The sequence below is a fragment of the Cetorhinus maximus genome, chromosome 14 (assembly GCF_964194155.1).
Source record: "Cetorhinus maximus chromosome 14, sCetMax3.hap1.1, whole genome shotgun sequence".
In the NCBI taxonomy this organism is placed as follows: Eukaryota; Metazoa; Chordata; class Chondrichthyes; order Lamniformes; family Cetorhinidae; genus Cetorhinus; species Cetorhinus maximus.
In genome coordinates, this window is record NC_135892.1 from 68,608,130 (window position 1) to 68,630,142 (window position 22,013).

Here is a 22,013-nt window from a genome sequence, read left to right on the forward strand (position 1 = left end):
AGGGAAGTGTGAGGTCATCCACTTTGGATCTGAGAAAGAAAACGTGGACTATTCACTTAATGTTGAGAGACTAGGAAATGTGGAAGAGCAAAAGCTTTGGTGATTAGTGTACATGGACACCTAAAAATTAATGCATAGTTACAAAATGTAATAGAAAGAAAGATTCAACTATAACAGTGGGGAAGTGTTGCTACTGCTGTACAGGGCCTTGGTAAGACCGCATCTGGTGTACTGTGTACAGTGTCTTGGTGAGACCGCATCTGATGTATTGTGTACAGTTTTGGTCTACTTACTTAAGAAAGGGCATTAGAAGCAGTTCAGAGAAGATTCACTTGACGGATTCCTGAGATGAAGGGATTAGCTTATGAGGAAAGGTTGAGCAAAATGGGTTCATACCCATTGGAGTTTAGAAGAATGAGAGGTGATCTTATTGAAATATATAATGAGGGGACTTGACAGGGTGGATGCTGAGAGGACTTTTCCCCTTGTGGGGGTGTCTAGAACTAAGGAACACAGTTTAAAAATTAGGGGTCTCCCATTTAAGACTGATATGAGGAGAATTTTTTTCTCAGAGGGTTGTTAGTCATTGGAATTCTCTTCCCTAGAGAGCAGTAGAGGCTGGGTCATTGAATATATTCAAGGCTGAATGAGATAGATTTTTGATGGACAATGGAGTCAAGGGTTATTGGGGGCTGACAGGTAAGTGGAGTTGAGGCCACAATCAGATCAACCATGATCTTCTTGAATGGCAGAGCAGGCTCGAGGGGCTGAATGGCCTACTCCTGCTCCTAATTTGTGTGCTCTTGTAACTTGAACAATGTATTCTTGGTCAATTATGCTATCTTTTATGCAATTTATGTTTTCACACTTTTGTTTCTAAACTTTGTAGTTTTTAGACCTTTACCTGAACAGTTTGGCATTCTCCATTGCAGCAGCCAAGGGAGAAAAAATTGGCTAACCCCTAAAATGGGCGCATTGATCACAGTAAGAGATTAAGCCATGCCCAGTCTTTGTGTTGCAGACAGCACATTAAAATTGTGCTGCCTGCTACTTTACATGATTTCCCTGGTTGCATGCATCAGCAGGAGGCTGATACTGCAATTGGATAGTACCACTTAAAGGCAGCCTGTATCTCTTAAAGGGGACATACATTGTGGGTACAAGAAATGGTGGAAATTATTTGAAAACTCTGGACCCAAGCTGATCACTTATTTTCACTTTTTTTCTACCTATTTTTACATTTGTCTTTATTCTTCTAGACCCCTCTCTCTTGCTCCCTGCCTCCTTTTTTCCTTCCCTCTTGGATACTCTGCCCTCCCAAATCTCTTCAGTACTCCTTGACCTTTCTACTCCACTGCGGCCGCCCATATCTGGAAACAACTTGTTCTAGCACAAGGTTTAAAATTAACAAAAAATAATTCAGCACCAGCCAGGCCACTTCCTGTAAACTACTGGAACTTTAGGCAAATATTGGATAGTTCCAAAAATGCAGGCAATTGCACCAGCAGCCAGAGAAATCATGCAACAACTAGCCTGTAAGTAGTTCGTGATCCCTTTACAAAGCACTGATGGGTGTGGTTCTGCATGCTGTTTAACTGTGTGAGATCTAAACAGGGCAGCGGCGAGGTCGTGGTGTTTGAAAATGGCAGCACCGGGTTCAAATATGCCTGCTCTGCAGTCATTAGTTGTACGTGCACAAATTCCTTTACCAAGTTAATAACTGGCTCGCTTCCCATTGGAATCTCAAAAGCTATTTTCCACCATTAGGAGGCCATAAAGCCCTTAAGAAAACAGATGCTGCAGTGCCCAATTTCTCCTCAATGTGTTAATTATACAGTAATCATTTATTCAAACCAAATCCATATCTAATCCCAGACTGTGTAATCAATAGTACTGATCACTGATTGGTTACTACCTTTGGAGTTTAAATCATTGGTTTATAGAGAGAATCATATTTTGCAGCAAAGCACAATGGTAACATTTAAGATACATAGGTTTTGAAATCACAGATTAACATTGGCTAAGTGGACATCAACTTTCCCTTTCATCAACAGCCTGCAGCTCCACAGGAGACAGGCTAGGGGGTGGGGGGCCACGAGAAAGGTGTAGCTCGCAGGAGGCCATACGTGGCACACAGAGTCTGCAGGTAGCGGATAAGCTTCATTGACATGTCAGAGCACCAGTATCTCAGGGGGCTCAGGTTGTCAAGTGAGGTGGTGGCAGAAATTTGCAGCTTATCGAACAAGAACCTGCTGCTAACCAGGGCCAGGGAGAGAAATCATGGGCACTCAATTCTTCTGTTTCCAGGCCCCTTATTTCCTAATACCCCACTCTCCCCCATCCGCCCCACTTTAACCCTCCCCCTGAATCATGCATGATATATTTTCCCCTTTCAAGATTCACCAATCAATTACAGAAAGGTCCTAGCTAAATGATGCTTGAAGAAGTAGAAGACTTTCTCCTGCCTGGGTGCATGATATTATTCAATATAATTATTTCATACAGGGGGTGTAATTGGATTCTATTTTATCAGTAATCTCACAGGGTAAAAAGATCAAATAACTCTTGAGCAACAAAGTGGAATGATTGAACAACATGGCTCTTCGCTGTCAGTGAGAAGCATGGAGCCCTCAGGTATCCCTGTGCATCACAACTTTTAAGAGGCCAGACAACAAAGACTGAGTGATTCACAATTGTATCAGTGTTTTCTTGGTTAGCAAGTCTGAAGATTCTGCTGATTGCTGCTTCTCATTACAATATAATTTCAATATCTACTATGCAACACTTCATCATAATATTTCAGTACCTCAAAAGACTCATAAAAGCACCAAGATAGAGTGAGATAATAGGGAAGTAGACAAAAGGACAAGGTTTAAGTAAATGGAAAAGACTCTTAAGAATTATGTTCAACGTAAAACAGGTTACTGATTCATCATGAACCCATTACGCAATTTCACTCCGAAAAGCCTGCTCACAACAAACTTCCATTAACAACAAAATAAACTGAACTCCAGCAATGATTTCACATTCTTCTCAAGATAATTATGGATGCCAAAGGCCATCTAGCCCATCTCATCTCATCCATCTAGAATGACATACGAACATACGTATTGGGAGCAGGAGCAGGAGTAGGTCATTCGGCCCCTCGAGCCTGCTCCACCATTTGATAACATTGTAAACATTACACCAGTGACCACAACTCAAAAGTACTGAATTGGCTATAAAACAACTTGGACATTGTGAAAGGCGCTGTATCAATGTAGGTTTGTTTTTCTCTCATTACACCTGCATGCAGTAGGCAGAATGACTATAGCAATTGCAAAATTGGAGGCCCAGTGCTGATTCTCTCAGGATAATTCATCACAGAACAATCAGCTGATGTTAGGAAAGTGTCTCCAAAGAAATCACTACATTGACAAAACAATTCAACTCTGCAGCTAATACAACCTTACCATTCTGACTTCTCTGGCACCAACCCATAATATACCATAAATGTCACCTGCCCCTTTTACACTAATAACACTATCCCCAGGATTTGTCAATAAGACATGTACCAGCATCTCAGGAAAAATGTAGATTGAATTGCTGATTCTGAATTTTTCAGAGAAGAATGATACATGGTACAAAAATTCAGCACAGCCTTAACTCAAGAAATGGAATGTTTCCCCTTCCCCAGAAGCTATCATTCAAACTGTATTGTACACTGTGAATTTATAGCGTATCTGGGGTGTACCTAGGATGGTGAAACCTTTCTTTAAGCGATTTCCTAGTGACAAATAAGGATTTCATTCTCAGACTTTGCAAGACTGCTAAAATGGATGACAGTGAGTCAGCACCCTGCTCTGCATCACGCCCAGTTTATTCTGATGAGGCCCAAGATTCTCAAACCTCTGATACATCAACACAGCATGTCATCAGAATTATGCTTCCTACTTTAGCGTATAATGAAAATTTAGACTGCTACTAACATGTTGCTTTAAATTCAAAAGAGAATTTTGCGAAGAGTACAGTGTTTAATTTTGTGGTATTAAACCTTGAAAGTGGTCCCCCCAACCCCCCATCACCCTAATCCCACCACCACAACCCCCACCATCCTCTCAACCCCCATGCCCTCACTCTCCACCATCCATCACCACTCCCTCACTCACCCCCTCACCCCCATCATCCCCCTTCACCCTCCTTACCCCTCTCACACCCCCACTAGCCCCTCAACCCTCCCAGCTTCCAATTGGCTCCAGATTGGTATTTCATTTACCATCTTTCAAGCAGATTTTCAACAGAGAACAGTCTTCACAATAGTTGTGAATAGGAACTGCTTCTGACCTTTGGGCAACTTTGTGGTTTTCTGGCAGGCTTTCCAAAAAAATGATCAGAACCATTAAGTTGCCCGAAGGTCTTAAGCAGCAGCACAAAAGCTCAGTCAAACTAACCTGCCAGACCGGCTTTAAAATAATCGGAACCGTCAGGCTGACGGTTCCGATTTTTAAAAAAAGTTAGTCTTTCAGGTCTGCATCTCTGGCTGCTCAGCCTGGACAATGAGAAACTCTGTTTATAATACCAAGCCTGGGCTCCTCTAGCCACCGCGCCCTGTTGTTTGGCACCATCTGCACACCCCTCTCCGGGGCCCTGCTGCCTGGTGTCCATCTAGTGAGCATTTGCTGCACTGTGTTATGATATGGCAGGTGGTATTTGCCAGGTCGACCAAATCCAAAATGGAAACTTGGCCACGCTATTACAACGATTTTGCAATTTCTATTTATTACATGAAGGCTTGTACACTGAAGTCAGAAGTAATGAGTCCATTACCACCTTTAGAGATTTTAAAGGTTAAATTAAAACATTTATTAACAAAAGAACAAAAAACTTTTCAGTTGCACAGTTATAACAGTTCCCAAAATTCCTACTTAACTAAACTCCCCTTTAAGGCAATAGTCCAAATAGATTCCAAAATTATAAAGTCATCCAGCAATTTTACCACAAGAACCCAATGGACAATGGACTTTCAAAGGCTTTTATCACAACATTGGTTACCTTCTGCATGGTGACTAGAGGCTTTCCCCCAAGTCTGTTTCACACTGTCACCTTTCAAGATCTCACACGGTCACACCTCACACAGCCTTCCATTCTTCCTTAAACATATTTCTCCCTTTTTGATCTGTAAATCCCATTGTTTCAACTTGCCTTTAGAAGCTATTTTTCCCAGAATATAACAATCTTTCATGTTCTCATTATAGCCAGCGCTTTTGGGAAAAATCAATGTAATAACCTTGGTCTTATTTAGCTTGCCAATTGTAAAAAAATCTTATCATGTCCCTTTGGAAATCAAATACCTTTCCCACTTATGTAAAAATACAAATTTCATTCACACCATATCTGTTGACCTCACCCTAGCTTTACTCGTCTTCATTTCAAACGCCTGTTTTAAACCTCACTTCTTTGATAATTTAAACCTTGCAGTCTAATCGTCTCTAGCTTAATTAAATTAGCCTCACACGTAGAACCAAAACAAACACACACACACACACGCCTGCTTTAAAATATTCCACGATAATGTTAGGAAAAATATGATAGTTTCTTAACAACTGTCTCTAATGCAAGTATATCCTTCCTTAAATACGGAGACAAATTGCACACAGTACTCCAGGTGAGGTCTCATCAAACCCCGGTAGAATTATAGCAAGACTTCCTTATTCTTGGACTCTAATCCCCTTGCAATAAAGGTCAGTGTGCCATTTCACAGAATCACAGAATTGTTACAGTATAGATGGAGGCTATTTGGCCCATCATGTCTGCACGGTTTTTTGAATGAGCAATTCACTTACTGCCATTTCCCTGCCTTCTCCCCATAACCTTGCACATTCTTCCTCTTCAATTTGGCTTCCTACTTGTTTGCTGTACCTGCATGCTAACTTCCTGTTATCCTTGCATGGTTACACACAAGTCTCTTTGATTTTATGCCTTTTAAAAAACATTCTATTTTCCTGTTCTTACTACCAAAGTGAATAGCCTCACACCTCCCCACGTTATACTTAATCTGCTGCCTTATTGTCCATTCACTTAACCTATCCATATCTCTTTGCAGCCTCCTTGTATCCATCTCACAGTTTACATTCCCTCCCAGCTCCGTGTAGTCAGAAAACTTAGATTTTGTCTTTTCTCATTACGCCACACATCCATCTCAGCATCTGCATCTCATTATTACCCCGTCATTGCTCCTCTCTTCTTGATGTTGCCCAAGTTTCTGCATTATATAACAAGGCCAGTCGCACAACTGTCTTGTAGATTCTTCCTTTCAGTTTCAGTGATACTTTTCCATCATGTAACATTCTGTTGCACTTTTTCCAATTGCTCCAACCAGAGCTAATCTGTTGCATAATTTCCATTTCTATACATCCACCTTGTGCCACCCTTGGTTACCCTCCATTTCTAGGATGTAATTTGTGGTTTCTCCTGTGAAGACAGGCGCAAAACGCTTGTTCAATGTATCTGCCTTTTCCTCATTCCCCATGATAATTTCTCCTGTCTCTGCCACTAAGGGATCATCGTCTATTTCGGCTATTCTGAACCTATTTATATAAATGTAAAACCTCTTAGAATGTGTTATTCATATTTCTGGTTAGTAATCTCTGATTTCTTCCCTTTTTCTCAACTTTTTGGTCACTCTTTGCATGTTTCTAAAACACCTCCAAACCTCAAGCTTACTACTATTCTTTGCAACAGTGTAAGCCTTTTCTTTCTAATACTACCCTTAACTTCCCTAATAAGTTTTTCTTTTAATGGAATTTATTATTGTTTTTAATTTTTAATTGTGTTTATTTATGTTTCCCACTGTTTATTTACCACCAGGCCTTTTAGTATATTCACCCAATCCACTTTAGCCAGGTCTTGCCACATAACAATATCATTGGTTTTGTTTAATTTTAAGATTTTTGTCTGGGACTGGGGTATGTCACTTTCAAATTTATTACGGAATTTCAGTTGTGTCGCGATCACTTTTTCCCAGGGGATTGTTTACTATCAGATTACTAATTAATTAACCCTGCCTCATTGCACAATACAAGATGGAAAATAGCGTTATCCCTAGTACGACTCTTCTTCAGACCTCTGATGTGGAGTTTTTCCAGCATTTTCTGTTTTTATTTGTCAAAAGAAAATTCTGTTCAACTAGCTGAAGGAGTTCCTCGGGGAAGTGTCCTAGATCGAACCATCTTCAGCTGCTTCACCAGTGACTTTCCCTCCATCATAAGGTCAGAAGTGGGGATTTTCATTGATGATTGCTCAATGTTCAGCACTATGCATGACTCCTCAGATATTGAAGAGGTCAGTGTCCAAATGTAGCAAGACCTGAACAACCTTCAGGCTTAGGCGGATAGGTGGCAAGTAACATTTGTGCCACACAAGTGCCAGGCAATTACCATCTCCAACAAGAGAGAATCTAATCATCTCCCCTTGACATTTAATGACATTACCATCACTGAATTCCCCCACTATCAACATCCTGGGGGGTTACCATTGATCAGAAACTGGACCAGCCATACAAACACTGTGACTACAAGAGCAGGTCAGAGGCTGGGAACTTTGTGGTGAGACTCCCTGAAGCCTGTCCTTGCTTGCCTTGGAGACGGTGTACTGAAGGTTCATCAGACTGATCTCTGGAACGAAAGGAGTTCCCTATGATGACAGGTCGAGTAAAATGGGCCTATACCATCTGCAGTTTAGAAGAATGAGAAGTGATCTCATTGAAATATGTAAGATTCTGGGGGCTTGATGCAATAGATGTTGAGAGATGTTTTCCCTGGCTGGAAAGTCTAGAACTAGGGGATATAGTCTCAGGGTAAGGGATTGACTATTTAAGGCCGAGATGAGAAGGAACTTCTTCACTCAGAAGGTTGCGAATCTTTGGAATTCCCTATTTCAGATAACTGCAGATGCTCAGTCATTGTGTTTATTCAAGGCAGAGGTAGATAGATTTTTCAATACTGGGGAATCAAGGGATACTGGGATTGGGCAGCAAAGTGGAGATGAGGTCAAAGGTCAGCCATGGCCTTACTGAATATCAGAGCAGGCTCTAAGGGTTATACGGCCTACTCCTGCTGCTATGTCTTATGTAGGCTCTTTTGATTTATGTAAATGGGGGCTGTGCCAAATGAGATAGCGTATGTACACTATATTAGTTAAACAGAAATTCTACATGTAGAACTCTCAGCAGTTTGGTGGTGGGTTTCAGCACGTTACCTACCCAGGTTGATCAAAATAAAAATCTCTTGTACAGTAAAACATTAACTTTCATAGGAAACCAGAGTCAGTCTTAACTGTTACTGCCAGGCAGCATATTGCCATCCATTTTACAAATTTTAGTAGAAAAGAAAACCATACAGGGTGTAAATCAGGACAACAGAGTCACAGCTATTTGGTTTCCACCTGGCAGGAACAGTCAAAATTGAATCCAGTATTTTGTCCATAAATGAGTTTCAGGAATCTTGAAATTAACAACACATAAATACCAAAAAAAAAATCAGAAAAGTGGTTATAGCAAATATTATTCATAAGGAAAGATTGCATGCTGCAGTTTCTAACTGTCATTCAAAGAATGATAATTGCTAAAAAAGTAGATCATTTATTGTGCGTTATTTCAATGTATCATTGTCAACTTTCCATAAGGAAAATTCCAGAGGAAGAATGAAAATGATCACATGTTGCTGTAATTTTCACACTAATTCTACTGATTAGTGTTATGATCCCCAGCTGAGGCTAACACTGGACAAGCCAGATCCCAGGGTGGAACCCAGCTTGATGGATCCTAACTTTTATTTGATTGTTTATATATGTGGAGAGGGGCTACTGAACAGAGTCACAGGAGTCAGCTAATGAACTTTTAACAAAAGCATAAAACATGTATTAAACAAGAAAAGATTAACTATATTACAATACTCCTTCACCCACAACTATACCTTTACAGATGTACACAGGTTTGTAAGGATAACACAAGTGACAAAAGCTATCTTACACTCTAATGTTCACAGTAAGTACAGTCCATGTAAACCAATTGACAACCTGTGGTCAGACACACTACACTCTGAAACCAAGTGACAGATGTCACTCCAGACAGATGCTATGGATCTCTCCTCAACTCCCCCACCCCCCCAGATGCTTGTTACACCGTGAGCCAACCAGTCTCACTGAACTCTGTTTTTCACATGAGGGTTTCCAATCTCCATTTTCCAAGAACTTGCCTTGGAATCTTCTCCCAAACCGAAGCTTTCTCTCAGACACCTTCCACAAGGGTTCACCTTCAGGGGCTCAAACTCTCCTTCCGATGTTCCTCTCCCTTGGGTCACCGCGTGCATTCACACTTTCTTCCACGCACTCTCTCTCACTGACTCAGCTGTCAACAGTACACCATTGCTTCAAATGCCCAGAGCAAAGAGTTACAGGCTTTCAGTTGTCTCTTTGAACTTTCTGACTTCTCACAAGCCTTTATATCACTTTGACTCTGCTTCCTGCAGCTTGGAGCTTTAAGCTTGAAGCTTGGAGCCTTTCTCTGCCCCTCACTCTTGACTTAACTTACCAGGACCTTTTCCAGGTTCCTGTCCTTTCTTTGACCAGAAGGTCTGCTTGGGACTTTCTCCTGTTCCACTCCGCTAGATTATTGAGGACTTTCTTCTTTTGCTTGCGACTGGCTATCCATGTCCTCATCCCGTCCATGTACTACTCACCAACCACACATGCCAGGTATATTTATCATCTGGCCTGGGCTGGCATCCTGCTTACACTCTCTCCATCTCTATCCATACAGGACAAGCTGGCACACAAGAGGGAGAGGTTGTTTGCCGATGGAGGAATGTCTGAAATCAAGGTCCTCACGGACTTTGAGCCATTCAACTGGCTGGCGAGGATCTGGACTGGTCCTGTGCTGATGGTGAGGTTGGCGGTGCTCTACCAAGTGAGGGTCCAGCAGTGCAACATCCATCAAACAACCATGCTGTGAGTGATGTGTCCTCTTTCACAGGCCACTGCCATGCACTAATTATCTCTTCTTGCTTTCGCAGGCACATCTGCCAAATAGCCGACAGAGTCCACGACACAGGGCCTCCAATCAAGCCCTGAAGAAACCTCTGAAGAGGAATCTGGAGGCACCCTCTCTGAAATCCTGTCACATCACTCACCCACACCCTCACCAGCGCAAAGACACACACCTTGGTGGGACCTAGCTTTAGAATAGCCTCAGGATCACAATTTGGTGAGCACATTGCACCATCTGATCCACAGCAGGTGGAGGCAGGGACTTCCCAGGTTTCTGGCACTCGGAGGACTGGACATCAGAACTTTGCTGAGCCCAAGTCAGCTGATGAGCCTCTGGACTCGGTCATACCTCAGTTGCTGGAGGTGCAAAGGCAAGCTTGGGAACATCAGGAAGGGATGTCTGCTGCACTCCTCAGATTACAAAGCATGATGGAGGAGTCTGTCCGCCTTCACTTTGTGGTGATAGTGTCGGCATGCCAATGTCCAGAGGTCAACACTGGTAGAATGGTGGCCACCATGGAGACCTTGGTTCAGGACTTGACTTCCGCACTGCTGCACGGGCTCAACTCCATTGCTGATGCCATAGTTGGCCTCCAACAGTGTTTACGTGAGTAGGGTGCCGGGCAGCTTGATTTCACTCCAGCTGCTCCTGCTCCTCAAGGAGCCAGCCTGGGGCCCCCAGGAACCCTTAGGGAGGAGGATCGGCGGGTGCACACTCTGGGCCAGTCTATCCAGGTGACTCTGAGAGTGTCTGGCCTATCCGACTCCCCTCTGCTTGTGACCTCAGCAGCTCCAGCTCCACAGGCTGAAGAGAGTGCCATTGCCACACAGCAGCACCTCGAAAGCAGGCTGGTGTCTCAGCCCTCCAGAGGATGCCAGCCAAGGTCATCACAAACGGCGTTGCAGTCAGCAGGCTGCCTCCACCTCTGCTGTGGATGACTGGGGAGCACCAAGATGTAGCGGCAGAGTTAGGAAAGTTAAGGAGAATTAGTCGCACAACCTAGGCATGGGTGTTAATCACTTGTACATACTGTTCACTATTGTCAATAAACTCCCAAGAATGTTTCCCTGCCTATGGCTCCTTGTTCTGAAGGGCAGTGTCCTTGTCACTCAGATGCAAAACCTTTCAGCACAAGATAAAGGCAGGTGTCTCAGTCCAGGGCCTCTTCCCTGTGCTCTGTGCAGCCTTCAGGCCAAAGTGTTCGCTTGGCCTCACATTCCCTGGAAACATTACTGATGCCAGCAGCTCAGCAGTGCTTGTCATTGCTGCCAGAATGCAGTGGGCAGGCGCCATAGAGTTCTCTCATTCTCTCGGTGAGCTCTCAACACCTCTAAGGAAGGACTGGCCCCCATCTCTTCAGCATCTGTGACCACTGATGCTGTGCTCCTGAAGGCGCTGGAGGACTGAGACCTGGAGGGCCCCAGCCTACTTTTAGGGTCCTGCTGCGTGGCAGTGACACAATTCTCAGCTTGTGGAGCTGGAACTGCTGAGATCACAGGGAGAGGGGATTCGGATGTGACTCCCGGAGTCACCTGGATGGATTGCTGCTGGGGGTACACCTGCTGATCTTCTCCCTATGGGTGCCAAGGGCCCCTGGTTGACTCCTTGAGGAGACGGGATAGCTGGAGTGAGATTGGGCTGCCTCGCACCCCTCTCGCATAAACACTGTTGGAGGCCAATTATGGCATCGGCAATGGAGTTCAACCCACGCAGCAGTACAGGAGCGACATCTTGGACCAAGGTCTCCATGGCGGCCCCCATACTACCAGTGTTAACCTCAGTGCATTGGCATGTCGGTGCTATCACCTCAGCCTGAAAGGGGATGTATTTCTCCGTCGTGCCCTGCAAACTGAGGAGTGCAGCAGACATCCCTTCCTGATGTTCTTGAGCTTGCTGTTGCAGCTTCAGCAACTGTGACATGACTGAGTCCAGAGGCTTGTCACCTGACTCAGACTCAGCAAATTTCTGGCCCCCAGCAGTCCTCCAAGTGCCGGACACCAGGGAAGTGCATGCCTCTGCATGGATCAGAAAGTGTAATGTGCTCACCAGATTGTGATTCTGAGACGACTCTAAAGCAAAGTCCCACCATTGTCTCTGCAATGGTGGGGGGTGTGAGCAAGCGCTATGATGGGTCTTCAGGGAGGGTTTCAGCGGATTCCTCTTCTGGGCATCCCTCGAGGCTTGATTGGAGGCCCTGGGTCATGGACTCTCTTGGCAGTTTCCCAGATGTGCCTGTGAAAGCAAGGGGAGATAATTAGTGCATGGCAGTGGCTGTGAAACAGGGCACATCACTCACAGCATGGTTGTCTGACGGATGTTGCACTTCTCGATCCTCATTTGGTTGAGCATCGACCTCACCACCAGCTCAGGAATGGTCAAGATCCTTGTCGACCAGCTGGATGGCCCTGTTTTCAAAGTTTATGAGGACCTTGATTTCAGGCATTTCTCCACTAGCCTGTGACCTCTGCCCCATGTTGTCTGCCAGCATGTCCTGCATGAATGAAGATGGAGAGAGTGTAAGCAGGATGACTGCAGGCCAGATGATAAGTATGCGTGGCATGTGTGGGTGGTCCCATGGACGGGATGAGGACAATGAAGGTTGTGTGTGAGAGTGTGAATGGTGATGTCCCTTGAACTAGCAGTGAGTAATGGCCCTGTGGATTTGTGATGGGTTTGTGAGTGTGTGAGTTGAGAATGATGAGAAGAGTGACTTACCGTGGCGGAACAGAGTAGATGCTCTTGTGGTACAGGGTGGCTGTCCTCAGTGCTGATCATTGCTGCCACTGTCTCCCAAGACGGATTACTGATGTTGCTACCCATCCGGTGGCCAGAGCGGGGGTAGAGGACATCATGGTGAACCTCCACTGTGTCCAAAAGGTGCCCAAGAGATGCATCATTGAACCTAGGGGCTGCAGCCTTCTTGCCTTTTAAGGCCATGTCTTCCATGCAGCAGTCATCAGCTGGAAGCACTGAGAGATGTGCGCGCACAGCTGCACTTTAAATATGGCGCCCGGCATGACGAAGTGGCAACGTGGTGGCATGGTGGGCGAATGAGAACCTGCCCGCCATGGAAACGGCGTGTTTCCTGGGAGTGCATAATTTATGCAGCGGGTTTGAGATGATAAGGCGTGAGAAGCCGCCATTGTGGCCAGCCGGTAAAACGTTGGTTTACCCGCCCGCTACCGCACTTATTGAAAATCTGGGACAATTCTGCCCCATGTGCTGAGTGGCTGCATGCCTCAGCAAGTGCCCCAAATTTGTGAGACTTTTGCACCAGTTAAAGCTAGCCTGTACTACATAAAGCCAGTCTGCATTTGCTAAAGGCTGTTACAGCCTCATTACATGGACAGAAGAGCTGAATTCTAGAGGATCATGGAGGTTCAGACTGCTGCTATCACAACTCCGGGAGAGTAGTAGTGGCTCCTTGAAGCACGAATCTCCTGTTCCCTCTCAGGTTGACAGCATTTGAGCTCCCCCAGTGCCCGTTGTTGCCTGTCAGACATTCTAGGCAGCTGCTGCCTATGTCAAGGTGATGCAGTCCAAAGCTGGGCCTTCTGCACATAAGCAACCTTCCATCAGCCATGTTACAGCCACTGATGTAGCACTGTGTCAGAACACGAAGTAAGGAAAAAGCAACTGCAATACAGATGCAAAGAAAATCACAAGGGTGACGAGATGAATTTTGTTTAGAATATTGTTGGATAAAGTTGATTTGGAATGGTTTTAGCATTGTTGCCAAACAGATGCTGGAATGGCACATCACAGAGAGATGGTAAAGTTGCAGAATCAGGATTTGAGGTTGTTTTCAGTAAAAGTGCAGTCGCGAAAGACAATCATTGACAGTCAGCTAGAAAGGAAATATGGTGGTTGCCTCCTCCCTTCGTCCTGCTCCTCTTCTTCCCCGTCCTCCACCTCTTCCAACGCCTCCTCCTAAGACCATATTCTTGGTGGCAAGGGCTGGGCCCTCATGTTGGTCATGTTGTGGAGGATACAGGAACCACCATGAATCAGAACATACAGTCCTGTAATGACAGGGCTCCTCCAGAGCAATGTAGGCAGCTGAAACATTGCTTGTATACCCCAAAAGTCTATGCTCTGCTGTTCTATGTGGCAGCATGGTTCTCATTACTGTTCTCATGTGGTTGGGTTGCAGAAGACACAAAGAAATTCAGGGCCATGGACACCTTTGCAGCCACTGGCAGCACCACCATTGCCTTGTTCTGTGGTTGCAGGTGCGGTTGCAAGTGGTGGCAGAGTTCTGCAGGTCAGCCTTCATAAAGGATTAGGTTGAGGTAAGAGAATTGCTCCCAGAAGACTCTAGGTGGATAAGACCTGCTGAGAGCTCTTCTCTCCCTCCTCCCTCTGTAAGTAGCTTGTCATCTTCTTTGCTGTCTCTGTTTCATCTCCTTCTCGTGCCGCAGTCTAAGGGGGATGATAACTATAGCACCCCTGACTGTCACTTTTTGTCACTTCACAAGATCCCTTTTCAACATGTTAACACCATTCCCATTAACTTCACCAACTGTAAACAACTGTGTGAACCACCACACCCTTAACAAACTCAACAGTACAAATTAATCAGCAACTAACCTGAGCGTGGTTGATAATCCCTTTACATTGGTTTGATGGGGAACCTTTTCAGCTGCTGAACACACATTCATTGTGTGTTAATGTGAGGGCATTAGCTGGAACGGTAAGGTCAAAAATGGCAGTGCTGGCCTTCGATCTGCGATACACGCTGACTGACATCATGATTTTCCTACTTTGCATACCTCCAATGCACTCTTCTAAAGCACCTGCTAACATCCTCACCATACTAGCGTCCAAAGTGGCTGCACTGAAAGTGTGTGCAAGCGCACTGATGCCATTTTGTACAAAAAAGCATCCTGCCAAAACAATAGGCAAACGGAATGCAGCTGAGCTAACTGAGTGAAGACTTGGAGTTTGGTGAGAGGGAAGTTTTAAGTGTTAGTTTTGTTCTTAAATTTTGCTCTTAAAATCTAATCTAGTTTGTAATTAACAGAAACTGGAAAGTACTGTGTAAGCAGGCTAAGTTCTTTCTTAAGATAAAAGCAAAATACTGCGGATGCTGGATATCTGAAACAAAAACAGAAAATGCTAGAAAAACTCAGCAGATCTGACAGCACCTGTGGAGAGAGAAAAACACAAAGTTAACCTTTCGAGTCCTTATGACCCTTCTTAAGAGCTAAAGAGAAGTGGAAATGTGATGACATTTATACTGTTTAAGGGGGGGATGGGGCAGGTGGAGCTGGATAGAAGGCCAGCGATAGGTGGGGACAAAGGAGGGATTGACAAAGATTTCATGAACAAGAGGACAAAGGGATTGTTAATGGTAGTGGTTAGTGCTAAAAAGGTGCTAATAGTGGCGTAAAGACAAGAAAGCAAAATGTGATTATAGCAGAACAAGGATAGCATTGTGTGAAAGAACAACATGGAGCAAGTGACAGATGGCCCTGTAGGGGATGAGGTAGGTGGAGGGGGTGGTGGTGGGGGAAAAATGGATAGAAAATGGGAAAAAGGGATAAAACTACAGATAAATGAATAAAAATAAAACATGTGGGTAAAAATGAATGTAGAAGAAATGGGATGAAAAAAGGGGGTGAGGATGAGGAGAGAGTTCATGGTCTGAAGTTGTTGAACTCAATGTTAAGTCCAGAAGGCTGTAAGGTGCCTAATCAGAAGATGAGGTGCTGTTACTCCAGTTTGCGTTGAGCGTCACTGGAACATTGCAGCAGGCCAAGGACAGGCATGTGGGCATGAGAGCAATGCGGTGTGTTAAAATGGCAAGCGACCAGAAGGTCTGGGTCATGCTTGCGGACAGACTGGAGGTGTTCCGCAAAGCGGTCACCCAGTCTGCGTTTAGTCTCCTTGATGTAAAGGAGACCACATTGGGAGCAACGAATGCAGTAGACCAAATTGAAGGAGATACAAGTGAAGCACTGCTTCACCTGAAAGGAGTGTTTGGGCCCTTGGACGGTGAGGAGGGAGGAGATAAAGAGGCAGGTGTTGCACCTTCTGCGATTGCATGGGAAGGTGCAGTGGGAAGGGGATGAGGTGTTGGGGGTGATGGTGCAGTGGACCAGGGTGTCTGGGGGGTGCGGTGAGTGGTGAGGGGAAGATATGTTTGGTAGTGGCATCATGCTGGAATTGGCAGAAATGGCGGAGGATGGTCTTTTGAATGCAGAGGCTGGTGGGGTGAAAAGTAAGGACAAGGCTGATCTACCTTAGTCCTGGGAGGGAGAGGAAGGTGTGAGGGCAGAGGTGCGGGAGATGGGTCGGACATGGCTGATGGCCCTGTCAACCACAGTGGTAGGGGCGGGGGGTGTGGGGGGGGGAACCTCGGTTAAGGAAGAAGGAAGACATGCCAGAAGTGCCGTTTTGAAAAGTGGCATCATCAGAACAGATGCGACAGAGGTAAAGGAACTGAGAGAATGGGATGGAGTCCTTACAGGACTTCTTCTTTGCAGTTTAGACAGGGTAAACTCACTCTCAGCTGTAGGAGCTGAGTAGTTAATTAGCTAACTGGTTGAATCTGGTTACTGTAGCCCCAGCTCAGTTTATTATAAATTCAGGGTTCTTTATTGCAGCCTTGGCAAATGGACTGCAGCTAAGCTAACTGACTGAAGACTTGGAGTTTGGTGAGAGAGGAATTTGGTGAAGGGGAGGACGGAGGATATGTTCATTTCCTTTTTCTATCTTTCTCATCCCATAGAAATTGGTTCTTGCTCTACTTCAGGGAAAGGAGCTAGCTGTTTGGCGAGTATCTGGTAAGTTGTTAAGGTCTATTCTACCCCTAAAATTTAAAATAGTACACAAGTTGGTGGTAAAGTTCATAAAATATATAAGAAAGCAACATAAATAAGTGATTAATATAATTAAGAAATTATTTAAAACACATTATGGATGGCAAGACAGGTGATGTGTCAAGGCTGCAGCATGTGGGAGCTCCTGGATAACAATGTGATCCAGGGCAAACCCATCTGCAGTAAGTGTTTGTGGCTTGAGGAACTTTGGCTCAGAGTCATTGAGCTGGAGGCTGAGCTGCAGACTCTGCGACACATCAGGGAGGAGGAAAGTTACCTGGATGCTTAATACCAGGAGGCAGTCACACCACTTAGAATAGGGTCTTCTGGTTTGATCAGTGGCCAGGAACAGGAGGGTGTGACTGCAAGTGAGGCAGGTAAGAGGACCCAGAGGGCAGAGTGCAGGAGTGTGAGCCTCTGCAATTGTCCAATAGGTTTGAGGTTCTCTCAGCTTGTTTGGATGAGAGCGGGGTCTGCAGGGTGGATGAGCAAACTGACCATGGCACCGTGGTACAGGAAGCCATCCAAGTGGGGGGAGCAGAAAGGAACATAGTGGTAGTAGGGAACAGTATAGTGAAGGGGGTTGATACTGTTCTCTGTAGCAAAGCGCGAGAGTCTAGACAGCTTTGCTGCCTGCTCAGTGCCAGGGTTCGGGACATCTGCTCAGGGCTGGAGAGGAACTTGCAGTGGGAGGGCGAGGATCCAGTGTTGTGATCCATGTAGATACCAACAACATAGGCAGGATGAGGAGGGAGGCTCTGCATAGTCAGTTTGACAAGATCGGCAGCAAATTAAGAAGCAGAACCTCAAAGGTAATCATTTCTGAATTATTACCTAAGCCACGTGCAAATTGCATAGGACAAATAAGATTAGAGAAATGAACGCATGGCTGAAAAACTGATGTGGGAGAAGTGGGTTCAGGTTTGTGGGGCACTGCCACCTGTATTGAGGAAAGTGGGATCTGTACCTTTGGGATGGTATACACCTGAACCGTGCTGGGGCTGGTTTCCTCGTAAGCTGCATAACTAGGGAAGTTTAAAACTGAATAGTGCGGGCAAGGGATCAAATTTGGGACAATATGGTAAACCAAAGAGTGGAGATAAGGCGAGAGAAAGTTATTAAAAAGGGAAATGATAAACAGATTGTGACAGGAATGGACAGAGAGTACAATTCTAAGAGTAAATCAGCAGGTAAAGCTAGATGCTAGAAAAATAATAAAAGGACAAAACTAAAGGCTCTGTATCTAAATGCATGTAGCATTCAAAACAAAGCAGATGAACTGATAACACAAATAGAAATAAATAGGTATGATCTGATAGCCATTACAGAGACATGGCTACAGGATGACATAGATTGAGACTGAATATTGAAGGGTACACGACATTTCTGAAGGACAGGAAGTTAGGAAAAGGTGGAGGTGTGGCTCTGTTAATTAATGATGGTGTAAGCACATTAGAGAGGGATGACCCAAGTTCAGGACACCAGGGTGTAGAAGCGCTTTGGGTGGAGATGAGGAATGATAAAGACTAGCGGGAGTGGTGTACAGGCCCCCTAATTGTAACTACATGGCAGGACAGAGTATAAAAGAAAAGATAATGGGAGCTTGCCAGAAAAGTACAGCAATAATCATGGGGGATTTTAATCTACATATAGACTGGAAAAATCAGGTGGGCAAAAGTAGTGTAGATGAGGAGTTCACAGAATGTTTTCGGGACAGTTTCTTAGAACAGCACATTCTGGAGCCAACCAGAGAGCAGGCTATACTAGATCTGGGATTGAGCAATGAGATAGGATTAATTGATAACCTCATAGTGAAGGTACTCCTAAGTAGCAGCGATCATAATATGACTGAATTTTCCATTCATTTTGAGGGAGAAACGAGTGCGTTCAAAGCTAGTATTTTAAACTTAAATAAGGGCAATTATGAGGGCATGAATGCAGAGCTAGCTAAAGTGAACTGGCAAATGAGGTTAAGGAATAGGTCCATAGAGGTTCAGTGGCAGACATTTAAAGGGATATTTCAGAATACACAGAATTGATACATTCCAATGAGAAAGAAAAATTCCAAGGATTGGGCCCACCATCCATGGTTAACTAAAAGTTAGACAGTATCAAACTTTAAAAAAGCATATAATTACACAAAAATAGGTGGCAGATCAGAAGGTTGGCCAGAATATAAAGAACAACAAAGAATGACAAAAAGATTAATAAGGAGGGAAAAATTAGAGTATGAGAGAAAGCTAACTAGTAATATAAAGGCGGATAGTAAGAGTTTCAATAGATATTTAAATAAGAAAAAAGTTATCAAAGTGAGCATTTATCCTACAGAAAGTGTGTCTAGGGGATTGATAATGGAAAATAAGGAGATGGCTTCGGTCTTCACTGTAGAGGACACAAGCAACATCCCAGAAATAGCTGTAAATCAGGAAATGGAAGGGAGGGAGGAACTCTGTAAAATTACAAACACCAGGGAAGTGGTATTAAGCAAATTGTCGGGACTGCGGGCTGACAAGTCCCCAGGTCCAGATGGATTTCACCCTAAGGTCTTGAAAGAAATGGCTAGTGGGATAGTTAATGCACTGGTATTAATTTTCCAAAATGTTCTGGATTCAAGGAAGGTTCCATAGATTGGAAAATAGCAAATGTAACTCCTTTATTCAAAATGGGAGGGAGACAGAAACTTACAGGTCAGTTAGCCTAACATCTGTCATAGGGAAATGTTAGAAGCTATTATTAAATATGTTATACCAGTGCACTTAGAAAAATTCAAGGTAATCAGACAGAGTCAACATGGTTTTGTAAAAGGAAAATCATGTTTAACCAATTTATTAGAGTTCTTTGAAGGAGTTACATGTGCTGTAGATAAAGGGGAACCAGTGGATCTACTGTAGTTAGATTTCCAGGAGACATTTGATAAATTGCCACATCAAAGGTTATTGCAGGAAATAAAAGCTCATGGTGTAGGGGGTAACATATTGACATGGATAGAAGATTGGTTAGATAACAGGAAGCAGAGAGTTGGCATAAATGGGTCTTTTTCTGGTTGGCAGGATGTGATGAGTGGTGAGCCACAGGGATCAGTGTCGGGGCTCAACTTCATACAATTTACATAAATGACTTGGATGAAGGGACCGAAGGAATGGTTGCTAAATTTCCAGACGATACAAAGACACGTAGGAAAGTCAATTGTGAAGAGGACGTAAGGAGGCCACAAAGTGACATAGGTTATGTGAGTGGGCAAAGATCTGACAAATGGAGTATAATGTGGACAAAAGTGAAATTGTTCATTTTGGCAGGAAGAATAAAAAAGCTTATTATCTAAATGGTGAAAGATTGCAGAGCTCTTAGATTCAGAGGGATCTGGGTGTCCTAGTGCATGAATCACAAAAGGTTAGTATGCAGTTACAGCAGGTAATTAGGAAAGCTAATAGAATGTTATCATTTATTGTGATGGGAATTGATTAGGAAAGTAGGGAGATTATGCTTCAGTTGTTCAGGGCATTGGGCACAGTCCTTATTTAAAGAAAGATGTAAATGTGTTAGCAGCAGTTCAGAGAAGGTTTACTAGACTAATACCAGGAATGGGCAGGTTGTCTTACGAGGAAATGCTGGATAGGTTCGGCTAGCATCCACTGGAATTTAGAAGAGTAAGAGGCAACTTAATTGAAATCTTTAAGATCCTGAAGGGTCTTGATAGGGTGGACGTGGAGAGGATGTTTCCTCTTGTGGGAGAATCTAGAACTAAGGGTTACTGTTTAAAAATAAGGGGTTGCTCATTTAAGACAGAGATGACAAGAATTTTTTTCTTTCAGAGGGTTGAGAGTCTTTAGAACTCTGTTCCTCAAAAGGTGGTGGAAGCAGAGTCTTTGAATATTTTTAAGGTAGAGCTAGATAGATTCTTGATTAACAAGGGGGTGACAGATTATTGGGTGTGTGCAAGAATGTGGGGTTGAGGTTACATTCAGATCAGCCATGATCTTATTGAATGGCGGAGCAGGCTCGAGGGGCTGAGTGGCCTACTCCTGCTCCCAATTCGTATGTTCACTATGGAGCCCAATTTGTGGCCTGAGTATTGACAAGCTGTTTCACTATGGCAGACATTGCAGCTGATCCTGATACTGATCCTCAGCAGACATCCACATACATATGTTTTAGGAGTCATTAAATAGGATTCCAAAGCAGGTGCCAATTCCCCTCACACCACCATTACCTTGATTGCGGATCTATTAGAGCATATTGTAGTGCACCATGCCATTTGAGTTTATCTAACTCAGCATAAACCAAGGGTTAAATTTAGTAGTTTCCTTTTTTTAAATTTGTCTATCTCTTGCTTGCATTTCTATTAATGATAGTTGTTTGCCAGAAGCCAGAAAATAAGGGATAAGATTGCAAGCAGCTACCTCTAGTAGATATTAACGTCATAAAACAATCCTATAAAATGAGTGGGGTGTAAAAGTCATCCACCCAACAGTTGATATTTTCTCCATAATATTATCTGAATTAAAACCAGACCTGACACTCCTGCCTACAGCAAAAAGATTTTGTAGAACCTTCAAGCTGTTGAAACTGCTTTCAGCATGGTATACTATTGGTTCATGCTTCCAGTTATCACTTTCCCATTTTTTCACTTCAACCCACATGGACTGCAGCAGTTCAATTAGGGATGGACAATAAATGCTGGCCTTGCCAGCGATGTTCAATCCCTTGCACTAATAAAAAAGAACCCTCCTAATGTGCACCAAGTTGAATTCAAGTGTGTTATGTCTTCTGGTTCCCATATGTTAGAAACAATCACAGGAGAGGGGAATCAAGGAATTTTCGTTCCTGACACGGATGCACAGAGGCAGGAAATCTCAGAGGTGTTGTGAGACGGAGTTAGGCCCACCACCCCAGATGCTGATCAGTGGCAGCCACAGGGGCTCCTGAATACAATTCTATGAGACTTGGTCGCAGTTGTTTTGTTAAACATAAGGCCCTTTAGCCCTCACCCCTCAGAATCTCTTCAGCTCTCCCACCCACTCCCCATGCCCATACATGCCAACTCATGCCAACCCATGTCTCCCACCCATTCCTATGGCCCCTATGCCAACATAGTGTCAACTAATGCCAACCCATGCCCCCATCCACTTCAATGCCTCCTTTATTGCCTCATTCCAACCTAGCCA

The 22,013-nt window shown here is 44.1% G+C and overlaps 1 protein-coding gene across 1 annotated transcript in view; it reads left to right on the forward strand.

Annotated features, from left to right (window-relative positions):
* Nucleotides 1-15,793: 15,793 nt before the first annotated feature.
* The window catches only part of flvcr1 (FLVCR choline and heme transporter 1), a 48,075-nt gene continuing 41,855 nt past the window's right edge, over nucleotides 15,794-22,013 (forward strand). The window contains exon 1 of the mRNA XM_078557042.1: nucleotides 15,794-16,812. The gene's annotated coding sequence lies outside the window, so the exon portion shown is untranslated. The remainder of the gene's footprint in view (nucleotides 16,813-22,013) is intronic.